Genomic DNA, 20,125 nt, shown 5'->3' with positions numbered 1-20,125 from the left:
AAGCCCTTTTGGCAAATCCTGGACTCATAAGCATATAAACTCCACAATTCAGTGCTCTAAGCCAAAGAATAGATTTGTCTCGCCACAATTGGAAAGAGCTCTACGTCGCAAGTGCTGATTGCCACATCCAAATTCAGTCAACTTTGCGCAGTGGCATTACCGTAACCAATGAGGTCAAACCAAGGTGTGGTTATTGCTAGTTGAAAGCTTTTCCCAATACCCCGCTATGATGACTTGCAATATAGTCAGCATTGGCAATTTTTGTTAGTCTCCTAGGAGACTGTTAGTTATGGTGAATGAAAGATGATTGGACACAGCAGCAGAAAGCCCTTTTGGCAAATCCTGGACTCATAAGCATATAAACTCCCACAATTCAGTGCTCTAAGCCAAAGAATAGATTTGTCTCTCCACAATTGGAAAGAGATCTACGTCGCAAGTGCTGATTGCCACATCCAAATTCAGTCAACTTTGCGCAGTGGCATTACCGTAACCAATGAGGTCAAACCGAGGTGTGGTTATTGCTAGTTGAAAACTTTTCCCAATACCCCGCCATGATGACTTGCAATATAGTCAGCATTGGCAATGTTTGTTAGTCTCCTAGGAGACTGTTAGTGATGGTGAATGAAAGATGATTGGACACAGCAGCAGAAAGCCCTTTTGGCAAATCCTGGACTCATAAGCATATAAACTCCCACAATTCAGTGCTCTAAGCCAAAGAATAGATTTGTCTCGCCACAATTGGAAAGAGCTCTACGTCGCAAGTGCTGATTGCCACATCCAAATTCAGTCAACTTTGCGCAGTGGCATTACCGTAACCAATGAGGTCAAACCAAGGTGTGGTTATTGCTAGTTGAAAGCTTTTCCCAATACCCCGCTATGATGACTTGCAATATAGTCAGCATTGGCAATTTTTGTTAGTCTCCTAGGAGACTGTTAGTTATGGTGAATGAAAGATGATTGGACACAGCAGCAGAAAGCCCTTTTGGCAAATCCTGGACTCATAAGCATATAAACTCCCACAATTCAGTGCTCTAAGCCAAAGAATAGATTTGTCTCTCCACAATTGGAAAGAGATCTACGTCGCAAGTGCTGATTGCCACATCCAAATTCAGTCAACTTTGCGCAGTGGCATTACCGTAACCAATGAGGTCAAACCGAGGTGTGGTTATTGCTAGTTGAAAACTTTTCCCAATACCCCGCCATGATGACTTGCAATATAGTCAGCATTGGCAATTTTTGTTAGTCTCCTAGGAGACTGTTAGTTATGGTGAATGAAAGATGATTGGACACAGCAGCAGAAAGCCCTTTTGGCAAATCCTGGACTCATAAGCATATAAATTCCCACAATTCAGTGCTCTAAGCCAAAGAATAGATTTGTCTCGCCACAATTGGAAAGAGACTTACGTCTCAAGTGCTGATTGCCACATCCAAATTCAGTCAACTTTGCGCAGTGGCATTACCGTAACCAATGAGGTCAAACCGAGGTGTGGTTATTGCTAGTTGTAAACTTTTCCCAATACCCCGCCATGATGACTTGCAATATAGTCAGCATTGGCAATTTTTGTTAGTCTCCTAGGAGACTGTTAGTTATGGTGAATGAAAGATGATTGGACACAGCAGCAGAAAGCCCTTTTGGCAAATCCTGGACTCATAAGCATATAAACTCCCACAATTTAGTGCTCTAAGCCAAAGAATAGATTTGTCTCGCCACAATTGGAAAGAGCTCTACGTCGCAAGTGCTGATTGCCACATCCAAATTCAGTCAACTTTGCGCAGTGGCATTACCGTAACCAATGAGGTCAAACCGAGGTGTGGTTATTGCTAGTTGAAAACTTTTCCCAATACCCCGCCATGATGACTTGCAATATAGTCAGCATTGGCAATTTTTGTTAGTCTCCTAGGAGACTGTTAGTTATGGTGAATGAAAGATGATTGGACACAGCAGCAGAAAACCCTTTTGGCAAATCCTGGACTCATAAGCATATAAACTCCCACAATTCAGTGCTCTAAGCCGAAGAATAGATTTGTCTCGCCACAATTGGAAAGAGATCTACGTCGCAAGTGCTGATTGCCACATCCAAATTCAGTCAACTTTGCGCAGTGGCATTACCATAACCAATGAGGTCAAACCAAAGTGTGGTTATTGCTAGTTGAAAACTTTTCCAAATACCCCGCCATGATGACTCGCAATATAGTCAGCATTGCCAATTTTTGTTAGTCTCCTAGGAGACTGTTAGTTATGGTGAATGAAAGATGATTGGACACAGCAGCAAAAAGCCCTTTTGGCAAATCCTGGACTCATAAGAATATAAACTCCAACAATTCAGTGCTCTAAGCCAAAGAATAGATTTGTCTCGCCACAATTGGAAAGAGCTCTACGTCGCAAGTGCTGATTGCCACATCCAAATTCAGTCAACTTTGCGCAGTGGCATTACCGTAACCAATGAGGTCAAACCGAGGTGTGGTTATTGCTAGTTGTAAACTTTTCCCAATACCCCGCCATGATGACTTGCAATATAGTCAGCATTGGCAATTTTTGTTAGTCTCCTAGGAGACTGTTAGTTATGGTGAATGAAAGATGATTGGACACAGCAGCAGAAAGCCCTTTTGGCAAATCCTGGACTCATAAGCATATAAACTCCCACAATTTAGTGCTCTAAGCCAAAGAATAGATTTGTCTCGCCACAATTGGAAAGAGCTCTACGTCGCAAGTGCTGATTGCCACATCCAAATTCAGTCAACTTTGCGCAGTGGCATTACCGTAACCAATGAGGTCAAACCGAGGTGTGGTTATTGCTAGTTGAAAACTTTTCCCAATACCCCGCCATGATGACTTGCAATATAGTCAGCATTGGCAATTTTTGTTAGTCTCCTAGGAGACTGTTAGTTATGGTGAATGAAAGATGATTGGACACAGCAGCAGAAAACCCTTTTGGCAAATCCTGGACTCATAAGCATATAAACTCCCACAATTCAGTGCTCTAAGCCGAAGAATAGATTTGTCTCGCCACAATTGGAAAGAGATCTACGTCGCAAGTGCTGATTGCCACATCCAAATTCAGTCAACTTTGCGCAGTGGCATTACCATAACCAATGAGGTCAAACCAAAGTGTGGTTATTGCTAGTTGAAAACTTTTCCAAATACCCCGCCATGATGACTTGCAATATAGTCAGCATTGGCAATTTTTGTTAGTCTCCTAGGAGACTGTTAGTTATGGTGAATGAAAGATGATTGGACACAGCAGCAAAAAGCCCTTTTGGCAAATCCTGGACTCATAAGAATATAAACTCCCACAATTCAGTGCTCTAAGCCAAAGAATAGATTTGTCTCGCCACAATTGGAAAGAGCTCTACGTCGCAAGTGCTGATTGCCACATCCAAATTCAGTCAACTTTGCGCAGTGGCATTACTGTAACCAATGAGGTCAAACCGAGGTGTGGTTATTGCCAGTTGAAAACTTTTCCCAATACCCCGCCATGATGACTTGCAATATAGTCAGCATTGGCAATTTTTGTTAGTCTCCTAGGAGACTGTTAGTTATGGTGAATGAAAGATGATTGGACACAGCAGCAGAAAGCCCTTTTGGCAAATCCTGGACTCATAAGTATATAAACTCCCACAATTCAGTGCTCTAAGCCAAAGAATAGATTTGTCTCGCCACAATTGGAAAGAGATCTACGTCGCAAGTGCTGATTGCCACATCCAAATTCAGTCAACTTTGCGCAGTGGCATTACCGTAACCAATGAGGTCAAACCGAGGTGTGGTTATTGCTAGTTGAAAACTTTTCCCAATACCCCGCCATGATGACTTGCAATATAGTCAGCATTGGCAGTTTTTGTTAGTCTCCTAGGAGACTGTTAGTGATGGTGAATGAAAGATGATTGGACACAGCAGCAGAAAGCCCTTTTGGCAAATCCTGGACTCATAAGCATATAAACTCCCACAATTCAGTGCTCTAAGCCAAAGAATAGATTTGTCTCGCCACAATTGGAAAGAGCTCTACGTCGCAAGTGCTGATTGCCACATCCAAATTCAGTCAACTTTGCGCAGTGGCATTACCGTAACCAATGAGGTCAAACCAAGGTGTGGTTATTGCTAGTTGAAAGCTTTTCCCAATACCCTGCTATGATGACTTGCAATATAGTCAGCATTGGCAATTTTTGTTAGTCTCCTAGGAGACTGTTAGTTATGGTGAATGAAAGATGATTGGACACAGCAGCAGAAAGCCCTTTTGGCAAATCCTGGACTCATAAGCATATAAACTCCCACAATTCTGTGCTCTAAGCCAAAGAATAGATTTGTCTGGCCACAATTGGAAAGAGATCTACGTCGCAAGTGCTGATTGCCACATCCAAATTCAGTAAACTTTGTGCAGTGGCATTACCGTAACCAATGAGGTCAAACCAAAGTGTGGTTATTGCTAGTTGAAAACTTTTCCCAATACCCCGCCATGATGACTTGCAATATAGTCAGCATTGGCAATTTTTGTTAGTCTCCTAGGAGACTGTTAGTTATGGTGAATGAAAGATGATTGGACACAGCAGCAGAAAGCCCTTTTGGCAAATCCTGGACTCATAAGTATATAAACTCCCACAATTCAGTGCTCTAAGCCAAAGAATAGATTTGTCTCGCCACAATTGGAAAGAGATCTACGTCGCAAGTGCTGATTGCCACATCCAAATTCAGTCAACTTTGCGCAGTGGCATTACCGTAACCAATGAGGTCAAACCGAGGTGTGGTTATTGCTAGTTGAAAACTTTTCCCAATACCCCGCCATGATGACTTGCAATATAGTCAGCATTGGCAGTTTTTGTTAGTCTCCTAGGAGACTGTTAGTGATGGTGAATGAAAGATGATTGGACACAGCAGCAGAAAGCCCTTTTGGCAAATCCTGGACTCATAAGCATATAAACTCCCACAATTCAGTGCTCTAAGCCAAAGAATAGATTTGTCTCGCCACAATTGGAAAGAGCTCTACGTCGCAAGTGCTGATTGCCACATCCAAATTCAGTCAACTTTGCGCAGTGGCATTACCGTAACCAATGAGGTCAAACCAAGGTGTGGTTATTGCTAGTTGAAAGCTTTTCCCAATACCCCGCTATGATGACTTGCAATATAGTCAGCATTGGCAATTTTTGTTAGTCTCCTAGGAGACTGTTAGTTATGGTGAATGAAAGATGATTGGACACAGCAGCAGAAAGCCCTTTTGGCAAATCCTGGACTCATAAGCATATAAACTCCCACAATTCTGTGCTCTAAGCCAAAGAATAGATTTGTCTGGCCACAATTGGAAAGAGATCTACGTCGCAAGTGCTGATTGCCACATCCAAATTCAGTAAACTTTGTGCAGTGGCATTACCGTAACCAATGAGGTCAAACCAAAGTGTGGTTATTGCTAGTTGAAAACTTTTCCCAATACCCCGCCATGATGACTTGCAATATAGTCAGCATTGGCAATTTTTGTTAGTCTCCTAGGAGACAGTTATGGTGAATGAAAGATGATTGAACACAGCAGCAGAAAGCCCTATTGGCAAATCCTGGACTCATAAGCATATAAACTCCCACAATTCAGTGCTCTAAGCCAAAGAATAGATTTGTCTCGCCACAATTGGAAAGAGCTCTACGTCGCAAGTGCTGACTGCCACATCCAAATTCAGTCAACTTTGCGCAGTGGCATTACCGTAACCAATGAGGTCAAACCGAGTTGTGGTTATTGCTAGTTGAAAACTTTCCCCAATACCCCGCCATGATGACTTGCAATATAGTCAGCATTGGCAATTTTTGTTAGTCTCCTAGGAGACTGTTAGTTATGGTGAATGAAAGATGATTGGACACAGCAGCAGAAAGCCCTTTTGGCAAATCCTGGACTCATAAGCATATAAACTCCCACAATTCAGTGCTCTAAGCCAAAGACTAGATTTGTCTCGCCACAATTGGAAAGAGCTCTACGTCGCAAGTGCTGATTGCCACATCCAAATTCAGTCAACTTTGCGCAGTGGCAGTACCGTAACCAATGAGGTGAAACCGAGGTGTGGTTATTGCTAGTTGAAAACTTTTCCCAATACCCCGCCATGATGACTTGCAATATAGTCAGCATTGGCAATTTTTGTTAGTCTCCTAGGAGACTGTTAGTTATGGTGAATGAAAGATAATTGGACACAGCAGCAGAAAGCCCTTTTGGCAAATCCTGGACTCATAAGCATATAAACTCCCACAATTCAGTGCTCTAAGCCAAAGAATAGATTTGTCTCGCCACAATTGGAAAGAGACTTACGTCTCAAGTGCTGATTGCCACATCCAAATTCAGTCAACTTTGCGCAGTGGCATTACCATAACCAATGAGATGAAACCGAGGTGTGGTTATTGCTAGTTGAAAACTTTTCCCAATACCCCGCCATGATGACTTGCAATATAGTCAGCATTGGCAATTTTTGTTAGTCTCCTAGGAGACTGTTAGTTATGGTGAATGAAAGATAATTGGACACAGCAGCAGAAAGCCCTTTTGGCAAATCCTGGACTCATAAGCATATAAACTCCCACAATTCAGTGCTCTAAGCCAAAGAATAGATTTGTCTCTCCACAATTGGAAAGAGATCTACGTCGCAAGTGCTGATTGCCACATCCAAATTCAGTCAACTTTGCGCAGTGGCATTACCGTAACCAATGAGGTCAAACCGAGGTGTGGTTATTGCTAGTTGAAAACTTTTCCCAATACCCCGCCATGATGACTTGCAATATAGTCAGCATTGGCAATTTTTGTTAGTCTCCTAGGAGACTGTTAGTGATGGTGAATGAAAGATGATTGGACACAGCAGCAGAAAGCCCTTTTGGCAAATCCTGGACTCATAAGCATATAAACTCCCACAATTCAGTGCTCTAAGCCAAAGAATAGATTTGTCTCGCCACAATTGGAAGAGACTTACGTCTCAAGTGCTGATTGCCACATCCAAATTCAGTCAAATTTGCGCAGTGGCATTACCCAAACCAATGAGATGAAACCGAGGTGTGGTTATTGCTGATGGAAAACTTTTCCCAATACCCCGCCATGATGACTTGCAATATAGTCAGCATTGGCAATTTTTGTTAGTCTCCTAGGAGACTGTTAGTTATGGTGAATGAAAGATGATTGGACACAGCAGCAGAAAGCCCTTTTGGCAAATCCTGGACTCATAAGCATATAAACTCCCACAATTCAGTGCTCTAAGCCAAAGAATAGATTTGTCTCTCCACAATTGGAAAGAGATCTACGTCGCAAGTGCTGATTGCCACATCCAAATTCAGTCAACTTTGCGCAGTGGCATTACCGTAACCAATGAGGTCAAACTGAGGTGTGGTTATTGCTAGTTGAAAACTTTTCCCAATACCCCGCCATGATGACTTGCAATATAGTCAGCATTGGCAATTTTTGTTAGTCTCCTAGGAGACTGTTAGTTATGGTGAATGAAAGATGATTGGACACAGCAGCAGAAAGCCCTTTTGGCAAATACTGGACTCATAAGTATATAAACTCCCACAATTTAGTGCTCTAATCCAAAGAATAGATTTGTCTCGCCACAATTGGAAAGAGATCTACGTCGCAAGTGCTGATTGCCACATCCAAATTCAGTCAACTTTGCGCAGTGGCATTACCGTAACCAATGAGGTCAAACCGAGGTGTGGTTATTGCTAGTTGAAAACTTTTCCCAATACCCCGCCATGATGACTTGCAATATAGTCAGCATTGGCAATTTTTGTTAGTCTCCTAGGAGACTGTTAGTGATGGTGAATGAAAGATGATTGGACACAGCAGCAGAAAGCCCTTTTGGCAAATCCTGGACTCATAAGCATATAAACTCCCACAATTCAGTGCTCTAAGCCAAAGAATAGATTTGTCTCGCCACAATTGGAAGAGACTTACGTCTCAAGTGCTGATTGCCACATCCAAATTCAGTCAAATTTGCGCAGTGGCATTACCCAAACCAATGAGATGAAACCGAGGTGTGGTTATTGCTGGTTGAAAACTTTTCCCAATACCCCGCCATGATGACTTGCAATATAGTCAGCATTGGCAATTTTTGTTAGTCTCCTAGGAGACTGTTAGTTATGGTGAATGAAAGATGATTGGACACAGCAGCAGAAAGCCCTTTTGGCAAATCCTGGACTCATAAGCATATAAACTCCCACAATTCAGTGCTCTAAGCCAAAGAATAGATTTGTCTCGCCACAATTGAAAAGAGATCTACGTCGCAAGTGCTGATTGCCACATTCAAATTCAGTCAACTTTGCGCAGTGGCATTACTGTAACCAATGAGGTCAAACTGAGGTGTGGTTATTGCTAGTTGAAAACTTTTCCCAATACCCTGCCATGATGACTTGCAATATAGTCAGCATTGGCAATTTTTGTTAGTCTCCTAGGAGACTGTTAGTTATGGTGAATGAAAGATGATTGGACACAGCAGCAGAAAGCCCTTTTGGCAAATCCTGGACTCATAAGCATATAAACTCCCACAATTCAGTGCTCTAAGCCAAAGAATAGATTTGTCTCGCCACAATTGGAAAGAGACTTACGTCTCAGGTGCTGATTGCCACATCCAAATGCAGTCAACTTTGCGCAGTGGCATTACCGTAACCAATGAGGTGAAACTGAGGTGTGGTTATTGCTAGTTGAAAACTTTTCCCAATACCCCGCCATGATGACTTGCAATATAGTCAGCATTGGCAATTTTTGTTAGTCTCCTAGGAGACTGTTAGTTATGGTGAATGAAAGATGATTGGACACAGCAGCAGAAAGCCCTTTTGGCAAATCCTGGACTCATAAGCATATAAACTCCCACAATTCAGTGCTCTAAGCCAAAGAATAGATTTGTCTCGCCACAATTGAAAAGAGCTCTACGTCGCAAGTGCTGATTGCCACATCCAAATTCAGTCAACTTTGCGCAGTGGCATTACCGTAACCAATGAGGTCAAACCGAGGTGTGGTTATTGCTAGTTGAAAACTTTTCCCAATATCCCGCCATGATGACTTGCAATATAGTCAGCATTGGCAATTTTTGTTAGTCTCCTAGGAGACTTTTAGTTATGGTGAATGAAAGATGATTGGACACAGCAGCAGAAAGCGCTTTTGGCAAATCCTGGACTCATAAGCATATAAACTCCCACAATTCAGTGCTCTAAGCCAAAGAATAGATTTGTCTCGCCACAATTGGAAAGAGCTCTACGTCGCAAGTGCTGATTGCCACATCCAAATTCAGCCAACTTTGCGCAGTGGCATTACCGTAACCAATGAGGTCAAACCGAGGTGTGGTTATTGCTAGTTGAAAACTTTTCCCAATATCCCGCCATGATGACTTGCAATATAGTCAGCATTGGCAATTTTTGTTAGTCTCCTAGGAGACTTTTAGTTATGGTGAATGAAAGATGATTGGACACAGCAGCAGAAAGCCCTTTTGGCAAATCCTGGACTCAAAAGCATATAAACTCCCACAATTCAGTGCTCTAAGCCAAAGAATAGATTTGTCTCGCCACAATTGGAAAGAGCTCTACGTCGCAAGTGCTGATTGCCACATCCAAATTCAGTCAACTTTGCGCAGTGGCATTACCGTAACCAATGAGGTCAAACTGAGGTGTGGTTATTGCTAGTTGAAAACTTTTCCCAATACCCTGCCATGATGACTTGCAATATAGTCAGCATTGGCAATTTTTGTTAGTCTCCTAGGAGACTGTTAGTTATGGTGAATGAAAGATAATTGGACACAGCAGCAGAAAGCCCTTTTGGCTAATCCTGGACTCATAAGCATATAAACTCCCACAATTCAGTGCTCTAAGCCAAAGAATAGATTTGTCTCTCCACAATTGGAAAGAGATCTACGTCGCAAGTGCTGATTGCCACATCCAAATTCAGTCAAATTTGCGCAGTGGAATTACCGTAACCAATGAGGTCAAACCGAGGTGTGGTTATTGCTAGTTGAAAACTTTTCCCAATACCCCGCCATGATGACTTGCAATATAGTCAGCATTGGCAATTTTTGTTAGTCTCCTAGGAGACTGTTAGTTATGGTGAATGAAAGATGATTGGACACAGCAGCAGAAAACCCTTTTGGCAAATCCTGGACTCATAAGCATATAAACTCCCACAATTCAGTGCTCTAAGCCGAAGAATAGATTTGTCTCGCCACAATTGGAAAGAGATCTACGTCGCAAGTGCTGATTGCCACATCCAAATTCAGTCAACTTTGCGCAGTGGCATTACCATAACCAATGAGGTCAAACCAAAGTGTGGTTATTGCTAGTTGAAAACTTTTCCAAATACCCCGCCATGATGACTCGCAATATAGTCAGCATTGCCAATTTTTGTTAGTCTCCTAGGAGACTGTTAGTTATGGTGAATGAAAGATGATTGGACACAGCAGCAAAAAGCCCTTTTGGCAAATCCTGGACTCATAAGAATATAAACTCCCACAATTCAGTGCTCTAAGCCAAAGAATAGATTTGTCTCGCCACAATTGGAAAGAGCTCTACGTCGCAAGTGCTGATTGCCACATCCAAATTCAGTCAACTTTGCGCAGTGGCATTACCGTAACCAATGAGGTCAAACCGAGGTGTGGTTATTGCTAGTTGTAAACTTTTCCCAATACCCCGCCATGATGACTTGCAATATAGTCAGCATTGGCAATTTTTGTTAGTCTCCTAGGAGACTGTTAGTTATGGTGAATGAAAGATGATTGGACACAGCAGCAGAAAGCCCTTTTGGCAAATCCTGGACTCATAAGCATATAAACTCCCACAATTTAGTGCTCTAAGCCAAAGAATAGATTTGTCTCGCCACAATTGGAAAGAGCTCTACGTCGCAAGTGCTGATTGCCACATCCAAATTCAGTCAACTTTGCGCAGTGGCATTACCGTAACCAATGAGGTCAAACCGAGGTGTGGTTATTGCTAGTTGAAAACTTTTCCCAATACCCCGCCATGATGACTTGCAATATAGTCAGCATTGGCAATTTTTGTTAGTCTCCTAGGAGACTGTTAGTTATGGTGAATGAAAGATGATTGGACACAGCAGCAGAAAACCCTTTTGGCAAATCCTGGACTCATAAGCATATAAACTCCCACAATTCAGTGCTCTAAGCCGAAGAATAGATTTGTCTCGCCACAATTGGAAAGAGATCTACGTCGCAAGTGCTGATTGCCACATCCAAATTCAGTCAACTTTGCGCAGTGGCATTACCATAACCAATGAGGTCAAACCAAAGTGTGGTTATTGCTAGTTGAAAACTTTTCCAAATACCCCGCCATGATGACTTGCAATATAGTCAGCATTGGCAATTTTTGTTAGTCTCCTAGGAGACTGTTAGTTATGGTGAATGAAAGATGATTGGACACAGCAGCAAAAAGCCCTTTTGGCAAATCCTGGACTCATAAGAATATAAACTCCCACAATTCAGTGCTCTAAGCCAAAGAATAGATTTGTCTCGCCACAATTGGAAAGAGCTCTACGTCGCAAGTGCTGATTGCCACATCCAAATTCAGTCAACTTTGCGCAGTGGCATTACTGTAACCAATGAGGTCAAACCGAGGTGTGGTTATTGCTAGTTGAAAACTTTTCCCAATACCCCGCCATGATGACTTGCAATATAGTCAGCATTGGCAATTTTTGTTAGTCTCCTAGGAGACTGTTAGTTATGGTGAATGAAAGATGATTGGACACAGCAGCAGAAAGCCCTTTTGGCAAATCCTGGACTCATAAGCATATAAACTCCCACAATTCAGTGCTCTAAGCCAAAGAATAGATTTGTCTCGCCACAATTGGAAAGAGCTCTACGTCGCAAGTGCTGATTGCCACATCCAAATTCAGTCAACTTTGTGCAGTGGCATTACCGTAACCAATGAGGTCAAACCAAGGTGTGGTTATTGCTAGTTGAAAGCTTTTCCCAATACCCCGCTATGATGACTTGCAATATAGTCAGCATTGGCAATTTTTGTTAGTCTCCTAGGAGACTGTTAGTTATGGTGAATGAAAGATGATTGGACACAGCAGCAGAAAGCCCTTTTGGCAAATCCTGGACTCATAAGCATATAAACTCCCACAATTCTGTGCTCTAAGCCAAAGAATAGATTTGTCTGGCCACAATTGGAAAGAGATCTACGTCGCAAGTGCTGATTGCCACATCCAAATTCAGTAAACTTTGTGCAGTGGCATTACCGTAACCAATGAGGTCAAACCAAAGTGTGGTTATTGCTAGTTGAAAACTTTTCCCAATACCCCGCCATGATGACTTGCAATATAGTCAGCATTGGCAATTTTTGTTAGTCTCCTAGGAGACTGTTAGTTATGGTGAATGAAAGATGATTGGACACAGCAGCAGAAAGCCCTTTTGGCAAATCCTGGACTCATAAGTATATAAACTCCCACAATTCAGTGCTCTAAGCCAAAGAATAGATTTGTCTCGCCACAATTGGAAAGAGATCTACGTCGCAAGTGCTGATTGCCACATCCAAATTCAGTCAACTTTGCGCAGTGGCATTACCGTAACCAATGAGGTCAAACCGAGGTGTGGTTATTGCTAGTTGAAAACTTTTCCCAATACCCCGCCATGATGACTTGCAATATAGTCAGCATTGGCAGTTTTTGTTAGTCTCCTAGGAGACTGTTAGTGATGGTGAATGAAAGATGATTGGACACAGCAGCAGAAAGCCCTTTTGGCAAATCCTGGACTCATAAGCATATAAACTCCCACAATTCAGTGCTCTAAGCCAAAGAATAGATTTGTCTCGCCACAATTGGAAAGAGCTCTACGTCGCAAGTGCTGATTGCCACATCCAAATTCAGTCAACTTTGCGCAGTGGCATTACCGTAACCAATGAGGTCAAACCAAGGTGTGGTTATTGCTAGTTGAAAGCTTTTCCCAATACCCCGCTATGATGACTTGCAATATAGTCAGCATTGGCAATTTTTGTTAGTCTCCTAGGAGACTGTTAGTTATGGTGAATGAAAGATGATTGGACACAGCAGCAGAAAGCCCTTTTGGCAAATCCTGGACTCATAAGCATATAAACTCCCACAATTCTGTGCTCTAAGCCAAAGAATAGATTTGTCTGGCCACAATTGGAAAGAGATCTACGTCGCAAGTGCTGATTGCCACATCCAAATTCAGTAAACTTTGTGCAGTGGCATTACCGTAACCAATGAGGTCAAACCAAAGTGTGGTTATTGCTAGTTGAAAACTTTTCCCAATACCCCGCCATGATGACTTGCAATATAGTCAGCATTGGCAATTTTTGTTAGTCTCCTAGGAGACAGTTATGGTGAATGAAAGATGATTGAACACAGCAGCAGAAAGCCCTATTGGCAAATCCTGGACTCATAAGCATATAAACTCCCACAATTCAGTGCTCTAAGCCAAAGAATAGATTTGTCTCGCCACAATTGGAAAGAGCTCTACGTCGCAAGTGCTGACTGCCACATCCAAATTCAGTCAACTTTGCGCAGTGGCATTACCGTAACCAATGAGGTCAAACCGAGTTGTGGTTATTGCTAGTTGAAAACTTTCCCCAATACCCCGCCATGATGACTTGCAATATAGTCAGCATTGGCAATTTTTGTTAGTCTCCTAGGAGACTGTTAGTTATGGTGAATGAAAGATGATTGGACACAGCAGCAGAAAGCCCTTTTGGCAAATCCTGGACTCATAAGCATATAAACTCCCACAATTCAGTGCTCTAAGCCAAAGACTAGATTTGTCTCGCCACAATTGGAAAGAGCTCTACGTCGCAAGTGCTGATTGCCACATCCAAATTCAGTCAACTTTGCGCAGTGGCAGTACCGTAACCAATGAGGTGAAACCGAGGTGTGGTTATTGCTAGTTGAAAACTTTTCCCAATACCCCGCCATGATGACTTGCAATATAGTCAGCATTGGCAATTTTTGTTAGTCTCCTAGGAGACTGTTAGTTATGGTGAATGAAAGATAATTGGACACAGCAGCAGAAAGCCCTTTTGGCAAATCCTGGACTCATAAGCATATAAACTCCCACAATTCAGTGCTCTAAGCCAAAGAATAGATTTGTCTCGCCACAATTGGAAAGAGATCTACGTCGCAAGTGCTGATTGCCACATCCAAATTCAGTCAAATTTGCGCAGTGGCATTACCGTAACCAATGAGGTCAAACCGAGGTGTGGTTATTGCTAGTTGAAAACTTTTCCCAATACCCCGCCATGATGACTTGCAATATAGTCAGCATTGGCAATTTTTGTTAGTCTCCTAGGAGACTGTTAGTGATGGTGAATGAAAGATGATTGGACACAGCAGCAGAAAGCCCTTTTGGCAAATCCTGGACTCATAAGCATATAAACTCCCACAATTCAGTGCTCTAAGCCAAAGAATAGATTTGTCTCGCCACAATTGAAAAGAGATCTACGTCGCAAGTGCTGATTGCCACATCCAAATTCAGTCAACTTTGCGCAGTGGCATTACCGTAACCAATGAGGTCAAACTGAGGTGTGGTTATTGCTAGTTGAAAACTTTTCCCAATACCCCGCCATGATGACTTGCAATATAGTCAGCATTGGCAATTTTTGTTAGTCTCCTAGGAGACTGTTAGTTATGGTGAATGAAAGATGATTGGACACAGCAGCAGAAAGCCCTTTTGGCAAATACTGGACTCATAAGTATATAAACTCCCACAATTTAGTGCTCTAATCCAAAGAATAGATTTGTCTCGCCACAATTGGAAAGAGATCTACGTCGCAAGTGCTGATTGCCACATCCAAATTCAGTCAACTTTGCGCAGTGGCATTACCGTAACCAATGAGGTCAAACCGAGGTGTGGTTATTGCTAGTTGAAAACTTTTCCCAATACCCCGCCATGATGACTTGCAATATAGTCAGCATTGGCAATTTTTGTTAGTCTCCTAGGAGACTGTTAGTGATGGTGAATGAAAGATGATTGGACACAGCAGCAGAAAGCCCTTTTGGCAAATCCTGGACTCATAAGCATATAAACTCCCACAATTCAGTGCTCTAAGCCAAAGAATAGATTTGTCTCGCCACAATTGGAAGAGACTTACGTCTCAAGTGCTGATTGCCACATCCAAATTCAGTCAAATTTGCGCAGTGGCATTACCCAAACCAATGAGATGAAACCGAGGTGTGGTTATTGCTGGTTGAAAACTTTTCCCAATACCCCGCCATGATGACTTGCAATATAGTCAGCATTGGCAATTTTTGTTAGTCTCCTAGGAGACTGTTAGTTATGGTGAATGAAAGATGATTGGACACAGCAGCAGAAAGCCCTTTTGGCAAATCCTGGACTCATAAGCATATAAACTCCCACAATTCAGTGCTCTAAGCCAAAGAATAGATTTGTCTCGCCACAATTGAAAAGAGATCTACGTCGCAAGTGCTGATTGCCACATTCAAATTCAGTCAACTTTGCGCAGTGGCATTACTGTAACCAATGAGGTCAAACTGAGGTGTGGTTATTGCTAGTTGAAAACTTTTCCCAATACCCTGCCATGATGACTTGCAATATAGTCAGCATTGGCAATTTTTGTTAGTCTCCTAGGAGACTGTTAGTTATGGTGAATGAAAGATGATTGGACACAGCAGCAGAAAGCCCTTTTGGCAAATCCTGGACTCATAAGCATATAAACTCCCACAATTCAGTGCTCTAAGCCAAAGAATAGATTTGTCTCGCCACAATTGGAAAGAGACTTACGTCTCAGGTGCTGATTGCCACATCCAAATGCAGTCAACTTTGCGCAGTGGCATTACCGTAACCAATGAGGTGAAACTGAGGTGTGGTTATTGCTAGTTGAAAACTTTTCCCAATACCCCGCCATGATGACTTGCAATATAGTCAGCATTGGCAATTTTTGTTAGTCTCCTAGGAGACTGTTAGTTATGGTGAATGAAAGATGATTGGACACAGCAGCAGAAAGCCCTTTTGGCAAATCCTGGACTCATAAGCATATAAACTCCCACAATTCAGTGCTCTAAGCCAAAGAATAGATTTGTCTCGCCACAATTGAAAAGAGCTCTACGTCGCAAGTGCTGATTGCCACATCCAAATTCAGTCAACTTTGCGCAGTGGCATTACCGTAACCAATGAGGTCAAACCGAGGTGTGGTTATTGCTAGTTGAAAACTTTTCCCAATATCCCGCCATGATGACTTGCAATATAGTCAGCATTGGCAATTTTTGTTAGTCTCCTAGGAGACTTTTAGTTATGGTGAATGAAAGATGATTGGACACAGCAGCAGAAAGCGCTTTTGGCAAATCCTGGACTCATAAGCATATAAACTCCCACAATTCAGTGCTCTAAGCCAAAGAATAGATTTGTCTCGCCACAATTGGAAAGAGCTCTACGTCGCAAGTGCTGATTGCCACATCCAAATTCAGCCAACTTTGCGCAGTGGCATTACCGTAACCAATGAGGTCAAACCGAGGTGTGGTTATTGCTAGTTGAAAACTTTTCCCAATATCCCGCCATGATGACTTGCAATATAGTCAGCATTGGCAATTTTTGTTAGTCTCCTAGGAGACTTTTAGTTATGGTGAATGAAAGATGATTGGACACAGCAGCAGAAAGCCCTTTTGGCAAATCCTGGACTCAAAAGCATATAAGCTCCCACAATTCAGTGCTCTAAGCCAAAGAATAGATTTGTCTCGCCACAATTGGAAAGAGCTCTACGTCGCAAGTGCTGATTGCCACATCCAAATTCAGTCAACTTTGCGCAGTGGCATTACCGTAACCAATGAGGTCAAACCGAGGTGTGGTTATTGCTAGTTGAAAACTTTTCCCAATACCCTGCCATGATGACTTGCAATATAGTCAGCATTGGCAATTTTTGTTAGTCTCCTAGGAGACTGTTAGTTATGGTGAATGAAAGATAATTGGACACAGCAGCAGAAAGCCCTTTTGGCTAATCCTGGACTCATAAGCATATAAACTCCCACAATTCAGTGCTCTAAGCCAAAGAATAGATTTGTCTCTCCACAATTGGAAAGAGATCTACGTCGCAAGTGCTGATTGCCACATCCAAATTCAGTCAAATTTGCGCAGTGGAATTACCGTAACCAATGAGGTCAAACCGAGGTGTGGTTATTGCTAGTTGAAAACTTTTCCCAATACCCCGCCATGATGACTTGCAATATAGTCAGCATTGGCAATTTTTGTTAGTCTCCTAGGAGACTGTTAGTTATGGTGAATGAAAGATAATTGGACACAGCAGCAGAAAGCCCTTTTGGCAAATCCTGGACTCATAAGCATATAAACTCCCACAATTCAGTGCTCTAAGCCAAAGAATAGATTTGTCTCTCCACAATTGGAAAGAGATCTACGTCGCAAGTGCTGATTGCCACATCCGAATTCAGTCAACTTTGCGCAGTGGCATTACCGTAACCAATGAGGTCAAACCGAGGTGTGGTTATTGCTAGTTGAAAACTTTTCCCAATATCCCGCCATGATGACTTGCAATATAGTCAGCATTGGCAATTTTTGTTAGTCTCCTAGGAGACTGTTAGTTATGGTGAATGAAAGATGATTGGACACAGCAGCAGAAAACCCTTTTGGCAAATCCTGGACTCATAAGCATATAAACTCCCACAATTCAGTGCTCTAAGCCGAAGAATAGATTTGTCTCGCCACAATTGGAAAGAGATCTACGTCGCAAGTGCTGATTGCCACATCCAAATTCAGTCAACTTTGCGCAGTGGCATTACCATAACCAATGAGGTCAAACCAAAGTGTGGTTATTGCTAGTTGAAAACTTTTCCAAATACCCCGCCATGATGACTCGCAATATAGTCAGCATTGCCAATTTTTGTTAGTCTCCTAGGAGACTGTTAGTTATGGTGAATGAAAGATGATTGGACACAGCAGCAAAAAGCCCTTTTGGCAAATCCTGGACTCATAAGAATATAAACTCCCACAATTCAGTGCTCTAAGCCAAAGAATAGATTTGTCTCGCCACAATTGGAAAGAGCTCTACGTCGCAAGTGCTGATTGCCACATCCAAATTCAGTCAACTTTGCGCAGTGGCATTACCGTAACCAATGAGGTCAAACCGAGGTGTGGTTATTGCTAGTTGTAAACTTTTCCCAATACCCCGCCATGATGACTTGCAATATAGTCAGCATTGGCAATTTTTGTTAGTCTCCTAGGAGACTGTTAGTTATGGTGAATGAAAGATGATTGGACACAGCAGCAGAAAGCCCTTTTGGCAAATCCTGGACTCATAAGCATATAAACTCCCACAATTTAGTGCTCTAAGCCAAAGAATAGATTTGTCTCGCCACAATTGGAAAGAGCTCTACGTCGCAAGTGCTGATTGCCACATCCAAATTCAGTCAACTTTGCGCAGTGGCATTACCGTAACCAATGAGGTCAAACCGAGGTGTGGTTATTGCTAGTTGAAAACTTTTCCCAATACCCCGCCATGATGACTTGCAATATAGTCAGCATTGGCAATTTTTGTTAGTCTCCTAGGAGACTGTTAGTTATGGTGAATGAAAGATGATTGGACACAGCAGCAGAAAACCCTTTTGGCAAATCCTGGACTCATAAGCATATAAACTCCCACAATTCAGTGCTCTAAGCCGAAGAATAGATTTGTCTCGCCACAATTGGAAAGAGATCTACGTCGCAAGTGCTGATTGCCACATCCAAATTCAGTCAACTTTGCGCAGTGGCATTACCATAACCAATGAGGTCAAACCAAAGTGTGGTTATTGCTAGTTGAAAACTTTTCCAAATACCCCGCCATGATGACTTGCAATATAGTCAGCATTGGCAATTTTTGTTAGTCTCCTAGGAGACTGTTAGTTATGGTGAATGAAAGATGATTGGACACAGCAGCAGAAAGCCCTTTTGGCAAATCCAGGACTCATAAGCATATAAACTCCCACAATTCAGTGCTCTAAGCCAAAGAATAGATTTGTCTCGCCACAATTGAAAAGAGATCTACGTCGCAAGTGCTGATTGCCACATCCAAATTCAGTCAACTTTGCGCAGTGGCATTACTGTAACCAATGAGGTCAAACTGAGGTGTGGTTATTGCTAGTTGAAAACTTTTCCCAATACCCCGCCATGATGACTTGCAATATAGTCAGCATTGGCAATTTTTGTTAGTCTCCTAGGAGACTGTTAGTTATGGTGAATGAAAGATGATTGGACACAGCAGCAGAAAGCACTTTTGGCAAATCCTGGACTCATAAGCATATAAATTCCCACAATTCAGTGCTCTAAGCCAAAGAATAGATTTGTCTCGCCACAATTGAAAAGAGATCTACGTCGCAAGTGCTGATTGCCACATCTAAATTCATTCAACTTTGCGCAGTGGCATTACCGTAACCAATGAGGTCAAACCGAGGTGTGGTTATTGCTAGTTGAAAACTTTTCCCAATACCCCGCCATGATGACTTGCAATATAGTCAGCATTGGCAATTTTTGTTAGTCTCCTAGGAGACTGTTAGTTATGGTGAATGAAAGATGATTGGACACAGCAGCAGAAAGCCCTTTTGGCAAATCCTGGACTCATAAGCATATAAACTCCCACAATTTAGTGCTCTAAGCCAAAGAATAGATTTGTCTCGCCACAATTGGAAAGAGCTCTACGTCGCAAGTGCTGATTGCCACATCCAAATTCAGCCAACTTTGCGCAGTGGCATTACCGTAACCAATGAGGTCAAACCGAGGTGTGGTTATTGCTAGTTGAAAACTTTTCCCAATACCCTGCCATGATGACTTGCAATATAGTCAGCATTGGCAATTTTTGTTAGTCTCCTAGGAGACTGTTAGTTATGGTGAATGAAAGATGATTGGACACAGCAGCAGAAAGCACTTTTGGCAAATCCTGGACTCATAAGCATATACATTCCCACAATTCAGTGCTCTAACCCAAAGAATAGATTTGTCTCGCCACAATTGGAAGAGACTTACGTCTCAAGTGCTGATTGCCACATCCAAATTCAGTCAAATTTGCGCAGTGGCATTACCCAAACCAATGAGATGAAACCGAGGTGTGGTTATTGCTGGTTGAAAACTTTTCCCAATACCCCGCCATGATGACTTGCAATATAGTCAGCATTGGCAATTTTTGTTAGTCTCCTAGGAGACTGTTAGTTATGGTGAATGAAAGATGATTGGA

The 20,125-nt window shown here is 42.3% G+C and overlaps 62 non-coding genes across 62 annotated transcripts; all 62 read left to right on the top strand.

Moving 5' to 3' along the window:
- Positions 1–139: 139 nt before the first annotated feature.
- LOC142156133 (U4 spliceosomal RNA) lies at positions 140–280 on the top strand. Its single transcript, XR_012692207.1, has one exon. It is a non-coding gene; the product is annotated as a U4 spliceosomal RNA (small nuclear RNA).
- A 184-nt stretch (positions 281–464) lies between these two features.
- LOC142155982 (U4 spliceosomal RNA) lies at positions 465–605 on the top strand. Its single transcript, XR_012692063.1, has one exon. It is a non-coding gene; the product is annotated as a U4 spliceosomal RNA (small nuclear RNA).
- Positions 606–789: 184 nt separating this feature from the next.
- On the top strand, positions 790–930 carry LOC142156132 (U4 spliceosomal RNA). Its single transcript, XR_012692206.1, has one exon. It is a non-coding gene; the product is annotated as a U4 spliceosomal RNA (small nuclear RNA).
- Positions 931–1,114: 184 nt separating this feature from the next.
- On the top strand, positions 1,115–1,255 carry LOC142155809 (U4 spliceosomal RNA). The gene has a single exon (XR_012691898.1). It is a non-coding gene; the product is annotated as a U4 spliceosomal RNA (small nuclear RNA).
- A 184-nt stretch (positions 1,256–1,439) lies between these two features.
- LOC142155960 (U4 spliceosomal RNA) lies at positions 1,440–1,580 on the top strand. The gene has a single exon (XR_012692042.1). It is a non-coding gene; the product is annotated as a U4 spliceosomal RNA (small nuclear RNA).
- Positions 1,581–1,764: 184 nt separating this feature from the next.
- Positions 1,765–1,905, top strand: LOC142155808 (U4 spliceosomal RNA). The gene has a single exon (XR_012691897.1). It is a non-coding gene; the product is annotated as a U4 spliceosomal RNA (small nuclear RNA).
- A 184-nt stretch (positions 1,906–2,089) lies between these two features.
- LOC142156206 (U4 spliceosomal RNA) lies at positions 2,090–2,230 on the top strand. The gene has a single exon (XR_012692276.1). It is a non-coding gene; the product is annotated as a U4 spliceosomal RNA (small nuclear RNA).
- Positions 2,231–2,414: 184 nt separating this feature from the next.
- Positions 2,415–2,555, top strand: LOC142155959 (U4 spliceosomal RNA). The gene has a single exon (XR_012692041.1). It is a non-coding gene; the product is annotated as a U4 spliceosomal RNA (small nuclear RNA).
- Positions 2,556–2,739: 184 nt separating this feature from the next.
- On the top strand, positions 2,740–2,880 carry LOC142155807 (U4 spliceosomal RNA). Its single transcript, XR_012691896.1, has one exon. It is a non-coding gene; the product is annotated as a U4 spliceosomal RNA (small nuclear RNA).
- Positions 2,881–3,064: 184 nt separating this feature from the next.
- On the top strand, positions 3,065–3,205 carry LOC142156115 (U4 spliceosomal RNA). The gene has a single exon (XR_012692190.1). It is a non-coding gene; the product is annotated as a U4 spliceosomal RNA (small nuclear RNA).
- A 184-nt stretch (positions 3,206–3,389) lies between these two features.
- On the top strand, positions 3,390–3,530 carry LOC142156085 (U4 spliceosomal RNA). The gene has a single exon (XR_012692160.1). It is a non-coding gene; the product is annotated as a U4 spliceosomal RNA (small nuclear RNA).
- A 184-nt stretch (positions 3,531–3,714) lies between these two features.
- LOC142156000 (U4 spliceosomal RNA) lies at positions 3,715–3,855 on the top strand. Its single transcript, XR_012692080.1, has one exon. It is a non-coding gene; the product is annotated as a U4 spliceosomal RNA (small nuclear RNA).
- A 184-nt stretch (positions 3,856–4,039) lies between these two features.
- LOC142156145 (U4 spliceosomal RNA) lies at positions 4,040–4,180 on the top strand. Its single transcript, XR_012692218.1, has one exon. It is a non-coding gene; the product is annotated as a U4 spliceosomal RNA (small nuclear RNA).
- Positions 4,181–4,364: 184 nt separating this feature from the next.
- On the top strand, positions 4,365–4,505 carry LOC142156123 (U4 spliceosomal RNA). Its single transcript, XR_012692197.1, has one exon. It is a non-coding gene; the product is annotated as a U4 spliceosomal RNA (small nuclear RNA).
- Positions 4,506–4,689: 184 nt separating this feature from the next.
- LOC142155999 (U4 spliceosomal RNA) lies at positions 4,690–4,830 on the top strand. The gene has a single exon (XR_012692079.1). It is a non-coding gene; the product is annotated as a U4 spliceosomal RNA (small nuclear RNA).
- Positions 4,831–5,014: 184 nt separating this feature from the next.
- Positions 5,015–5,155, top strand: LOC142156131 (U4 spliceosomal RNA). The gene has a single exon (XR_012692205.1). It is a non-coding gene; the product is annotated as a U4 spliceosomal RNA (small nuclear RNA).
- Positions 5,156–5,339: 184 nt separating this feature from the next.
- LOC142156122 (U4 spliceosomal RNA) lies at positions 5,340–5,480 on the top strand. The gene has a single exon (XR_012692196.1). It is a non-coding gene; the product is annotated as a U4 spliceosomal RNA (small nuclear RNA).
- A 180-nt stretch (positions 5,481–5,660) lies between these two features.
- LOC142156088 (U4 spliceosomal RNA) lies at positions 5,661–5,801 on the top strand. The gene has a single exon (XR_012692163.1). It is a non-coding gene; the product is annotated as a U4 spliceosomal RNA (small nuclear RNA).
- A 184-nt stretch (positions 5,802–5,985) lies between these two features.
- On the top strand, positions 5,986–6,126 carry LOC142155906 (U4 spliceosomal RNA). The gene has a single exon (XR_012691991.1). It is a non-coding gene; the product is annotated as a U4 spliceosomal RNA (small nuclear RNA).
- A 184-nt stretch (positions 6,127–6,310) lies between these two features.
- On the top strand, positions 6,311–6,451 carry LOC142156050 (U4 spliceosomal RNA). The gene has a single exon (XR_012692127.1). It is a non-coding gene; the product is annotated as a U4 spliceosomal RNA (small nuclear RNA).
- A 184-nt stretch (positions 6,452–6,635) lies between these two features.
- Positions 6,636–6,776, top strand: LOC142155806 (U4 spliceosomal RNA). Its single transcript, XR_012691895.1, has one exon. It is a non-coding gene; the product is annotated as a U4 spliceosomal RNA (small nuclear RNA).
- Positions 6,777–6,959: 183 nt separating this feature from the next.
- LOC142156228 (U4 spliceosomal RNA) lies at positions 6,960–7,100 on the top strand. Its single transcript, XR_012692297.1, has one exon. It is a non-coding gene; the product is annotated as a U4 spliceosomal RNA (small nuclear RNA).
- A 184-nt stretch (positions 7,101–7,284) lies between these two features.
- On the top strand, positions 7,285–7,425 carry LOC142155947 (U4 spliceosomal RNA). The gene has a single exon (XR_012692030.1). It is a non-coding gene; the product is annotated as a U4 spliceosomal RNA (small nuclear RNA).
- Positions 7,426–7,609: 184 nt separating this feature from the next.
- On the top strand, positions 7,610–7,750 carry LOC142155805 (U4 spliceosomal RNA). The gene has a single exon (XR_012691894.1). It is a non-coding gene; the product is annotated as a U4 spliceosomal RNA (small nuclear RNA).
- A 183-nt stretch (positions 7,751–7,933) lies between these two features.
- LOC142156212 (U4 spliceosomal RNA) lies at positions 7,934–8,074 on the top strand. The gene has a single exon (XR_012692282.1). It is a non-coding gene; the product is annotated as a U4 spliceosomal RNA (small nuclear RNA).
- Positions 8,075–8,258: 184 nt separating this feature from the next.
- On the top strand, positions 8,259–8,399 carry LOC142156095 (U4 spliceosomal RNA). Its single transcript, XR_012692170.1, has one exon. It is a non-coding gene; the product is annotated as a U4 spliceosomal RNA (small nuclear RNA).
- A 184-nt stretch (positions 8,400–8,583) lies between these two features.
- On the top strand, positions 8,584–8,724 carry LOC142155969 (U4 spliceosomal RNA). The gene has a single exon (XR_012692051.1). It is a non-coding gene; the product is annotated as a U4 spliceosomal RNA (small nuclear RNA).
- A 184-nt stretch (positions 8,725–8,908) lies between these two features.
- On the top strand, positions 8,909–9,049 carry LOC142155849 (U4 spliceosomal RNA). The gene has a single exon (XR_012691937.1). It is a non-coding gene; the product is annotated as a U4 spliceosomal RNA (small nuclear RNA).
- A 184-nt stretch (positions 9,050–9,233) lies between these two features.
- Positions 9,234–9,374, top strand: LOC142155848 (U4 spliceosomal RNA). Its single transcript, XR_012691936.1, has one exon. It is a non-coding gene; the product is annotated as a U4 spliceosomal RNA (small nuclear RNA).
- Positions 9,375–9,558: 184 nt separating this feature from the next.
- LOC142156054 (U4 spliceosomal RNA) lies at positions 9,559–9,699 on the top strand. Its single transcript, XR_012692131.1, has one exon. It is a non-coding gene; the product is annotated as a U4 spliceosomal RNA (small nuclear RNA).
- Positions 9,700–9,883: 184 nt separating this feature from the next.
- On the top strand, positions 9,884–10,024 carry LOC142156023 (U4 spliceosomal RNA). The gene has a single exon (XR_012692101.1). It is a non-coding gene; the product is annotated as a U4 spliceosomal RNA (small nuclear RNA).
- A 184-nt stretch (positions 10,025–10,208) lies between these two features.
- On the top strand, positions 10,209–10,349 carry LOC142156205 (U4 spliceosomal RNA). Its single transcript, XR_012692275.1, has one exon. It is a non-coding gene; the product is annotated as a U4 spliceosomal RNA (small nuclear RNA).
- A 184-nt stretch (positions 10,350–10,533) lies between these two features.
- On the top strand, positions 10,534–10,674 carry LOC142155958 (U4 spliceosomal RNA). Its single transcript, XR_012692040.1, has one exon. It is a non-coding gene; the product is annotated as a U4 spliceosomal RNA (small nuclear RNA).
- A 184-nt stretch (positions 10,675–10,858) lies between these two features.
- On the top strand, positions 10,859–10,999 carry LOC142155804 (U4 spliceosomal RNA). The gene has a single exon (XR_012691893.1). It is a non-coding gene; the product is annotated as a U4 spliceosomal RNA (small nuclear RNA).
- Positions 11,000–11,183: 184 nt separating this feature from the next.
- Positions 11,184–11,324, top strand: LOC142156113 (U4 spliceosomal RNA). The gene has a single exon (XR_012692188.1). It is a non-coding gene; the product is annotated as a U4 spliceosomal RNA (small nuclear RNA).
- Positions 11,325–11,508: 184 nt separating this feature from the next.
- LOC142155930 (U4 spliceosomal RNA) lies at positions 11,509–11,649 on the top strand. Its single transcript, XR_012692014.1, has one exon. It is a non-coding gene; the product is annotated as a U4 spliceosomal RNA (small nuclear RNA).
- Positions 11,650–11,833: 184 nt separating this feature from the next.
- Positions 11,834–11,974, top strand: LOC142156139 (U4 spliceosomal RNA). Its single transcript, XR_012692213.1, has one exon. It is a non-coding gene; the product is annotated as a U4 spliceosomal RNA (small nuclear RNA).
- A 184-nt stretch (positions 11,975–12,158) lies between these two features.
- On the top strand, positions 12,159–12,299 carry LOC142156120 (U4 spliceosomal RNA). The gene has a single exon (XR_012692194.1). It is a non-coding gene; the product is annotated as a U4 spliceosomal RNA (small nuclear RNA).
- Positions 12,300–12,483: 184 nt separating this feature from the next.
- On the top strand, positions 12,484–12,624 carry LOC142155998 (U4 spliceosomal RNA). Its single transcript, XR_012692078.1, has one exon. It is a non-coding gene; the product is annotated as a U4 spliceosomal RNA (small nuclear RNA).
- A 184-nt stretch (positions 12,625–12,808) lies between these two features.
- Positions 12,809–12,949, top strand: LOC142156130 (U4 spliceosomal RNA). The gene has a single exon (XR_012692204.1). It is a non-coding gene; the product is annotated as a U4 spliceosomal RNA (small nuclear RNA).
- Positions 12,950–13,133: 184 nt separating this feature from the next.
- Positions 13,134–13,274, top strand: LOC142156119 (U4 spliceosomal RNA). Its single transcript, XR_012692193.1, has one exon. It is a non-coding gene; the product is annotated as a U4 spliceosomal RNA (small nuclear RNA).
- Positions 13,275–13,454: 180 nt separating this feature from the next.
- On the top strand, positions 13,455–13,595 carry LOC142156087 (U4 spliceosomal RNA). The gene has a single exon (XR_012692162.1). It is a non-coding gene; the product is annotated as a U4 spliceosomal RNA (small nuclear RNA).
- Positions 13,596–13,779: 184 nt separating this feature from the next.
- LOC142155905 (U4 spliceosomal RNA) lies at positions 13,780–13,920 on the top strand. Its single transcript, XR_012691990.1, has one exon. It is a non-coding gene; the product is annotated as a U4 spliceosomal RNA (small nuclear RNA).
- Positions 13,921–14,104: 184 nt separating this feature from the next.
- On the top strand, positions 14,105–14,245 carry LOC142155963 (U4 spliceosomal RNA). Its single transcript, XR_012692045.1, has one exon. It is a non-coding gene; the product is annotated as a U4 spliceosomal RNA (small nuclear RNA).
- Positions 14,246–14,429: 184 nt separating this feature from the next.
- On the top strand, positions 14,430–14,570 carry LOC142155946 (U4 spliceosomal RNA). Its single transcript, XR_012692029.1, has one exon. It is a non-coding gene; the product is annotated as a U4 spliceosomal RNA (small nuclear RNA).
- A 184-nt stretch (positions 14,571–14,754) lies between these two features.
- LOC142155803 (U4 spliceosomal RNA) lies at positions 14,755–14,895 on the top strand. Its single transcript, XR_012691892.1, has one exon. It is a non-coding gene; the product is annotated as a U4 spliceosomal RNA (small nuclear RNA).
- Positions 14,896–15,078: 183 nt separating this feature from the next.
- Positions 15,079–15,219, top strand: LOC142156211 (U4 spliceosomal RNA). The gene has a single exon (XR_012692281.1). It is a non-coding gene; the product is annotated as a U4 spliceosomal RNA (small nuclear RNA).
- A 184-nt stretch (positions 15,220–15,403) lies between these two features.
- Positions 15,404–15,544, top strand: LOC142156094 (U4 spliceosomal RNA). The gene has a single exon (XR_012692169.1). It is a non-coding gene; the product is annotated as a U4 spliceosomal RNA (small nuclear RNA).
- Positions 15,545–15,728: 184 nt separating this feature from the next.
- LOC142155968 (U4 spliceosomal RNA) lies at positions 15,729–15,869 on the top strand. Its single transcript, XR_012692050.1, has one exon. It is a non-coding gene; the product is annotated as a U4 spliceosomal RNA (small nuclear RNA).
- Positions 15,870–16,053: 184 nt separating this feature from the next.
- Positions 16,054–16,194, top strand: LOC142155847 (U4 spliceosomal RNA). The gene has a single exon (XR_012691935.1). It is a non-coding gene; the product is annotated as a U4 spliceosomal RNA (small nuclear RNA).
- Positions 16,195–16,378: 184 nt separating this feature from the next.
- On the top strand, positions 16,379–16,519 carry LOC142155846 (U4 spliceosomal RNA). The gene has a single exon (XR_012691934.1). It is a non-coding gene; the product is annotated as a U4 spliceosomal RNA (small nuclear RNA).
- A 184-nt stretch (positions 16,520–16,703) lies between these two features.
- LOC142155943 (U4 spliceosomal RNA) lies at positions 16,704–16,844 on the top strand. Its single transcript, XR_012692026.1, has one exon. It is a non-coding gene; the product is annotated as a U4 spliceosomal RNA (small nuclear RNA).
- Positions 16,845–17,028: 184 nt separating this feature from the next.
- LOC142156021 (U4 spliceosomal RNA) lies at positions 17,029–17,169 on the top strand. Its single transcript, XR_012692099.1, has one exon. It is a non-coding gene; the product is annotated as a U4 spliceosomal RNA (small nuclear RNA).
- A 184-nt stretch (positions 17,170–17,353) lies between these two features.
- LOC142155844 (U4 spliceosomal RNA) lies at positions 17,354–17,494 on the top strand. Its single transcript, XR_012691932.1, has one exon. It is a non-coding gene; the product is annotated as a U4 spliceosomal RNA (small nuclear RNA).
- Positions 17,495–17,678: 184 nt separating this feature from the next.
- Positions 17,679–17,819, top strand: LOC142156204 (U4 spliceosomal RNA). Its single transcript, XR_012692274.1, has one exon. It is a non-coding gene; the product is annotated as a U4 spliceosomal RNA (small nuclear RNA).
- Positions 17,820–18,003: 184 nt separating this feature from the next.
- On the top strand, positions 18,004–18,144 carry LOC142155957 (U4 spliceosomal RNA). The gene has a single exon (XR_012692039.1). It is a non-coding gene; the product is annotated as a U4 spliceosomal RNA (small nuclear RNA).
- A 184-nt stretch (positions 18,145–18,328) lies between these two features.
- Positions 18,329–18,469, top strand: LOC142155802 (U4 spliceosomal RNA). Its single transcript, XR_012691891.1, has one exon. It is a non-coding gene; the product is annotated as a U4 spliceosomal RNA (small nuclear RNA).
- Positions 18,470–18,653: 184 nt separating this feature from the next.
- On the top strand, positions 18,654–18,794 carry LOC142156112 (U4 spliceosomal RNA). The gene has a single exon (XR_012692187.1). It is a non-coding gene; the product is annotated as a U4 spliceosomal RNA (small nuclear RNA).
- A 184-nt stretch (positions 18,795–18,978) lies between these two features.
- Positions 18,979–19,119, top strand: LOC142156052 (U4 spliceosomal RNA). Its single transcript, XR_012692129.1, has one exon. It is a non-coding gene; the product is annotated as a U4 spliceosomal RNA (small nuclear RNA).
- Positions 19,120–19,303: 184 nt separating this feature from the next.
- Positions 19,304–19,444, top strand: LOC142155801 (U4 spliceosomal RNA). The gene has a single exon (XR_012691890.1). It is a non-coding gene; the product is annotated as a U4 spliceosomal RNA (small nuclear RNA).
- A 184-nt stretch (positions 19,445–19,628) lies between these two features.
- On the top strand, positions 19,629–19,769 carry LOC142155942 (U4 spliceosomal RNA). The gene has a single exon (XR_012692025.1). It is a non-coding gene; the product is annotated as a U4 spliceosomal RNA (small nuclear RNA).
- Positions 19,770–19,952: 183 nt separating this feature from the next.
- LOC142156210 (U4 spliceosomal RNA) lies at positions 19,953–20,093 on the top strand. The gene has a single exon (XR_012692280.1). It is a non-coding gene; the product is annotated as a U4 spliceosomal RNA (small nuclear RNA).
- Positions 20,094–20,125: the final 32 nt, after the last annotated feature.

Source organism: Mixophyes fleayi, chromosome 4 (assembly GCF_038048845.1).
Source record: "Mixophyes fleayi isolate aMixFle1 chromosome 4, aMixFle1.hap1, whole genome shotgun sequence".
Lineage (NCBI taxonomy): Eukaryota > Metazoa > Chordata > Amphibia > Anura > Limnodynastidae > Mixophyes > Mixophyes fleayi.
Note: the sequence above shows the minus strand (reverse complement) of the source record. Positions and strands in the feature narration are given on the sequence as shown.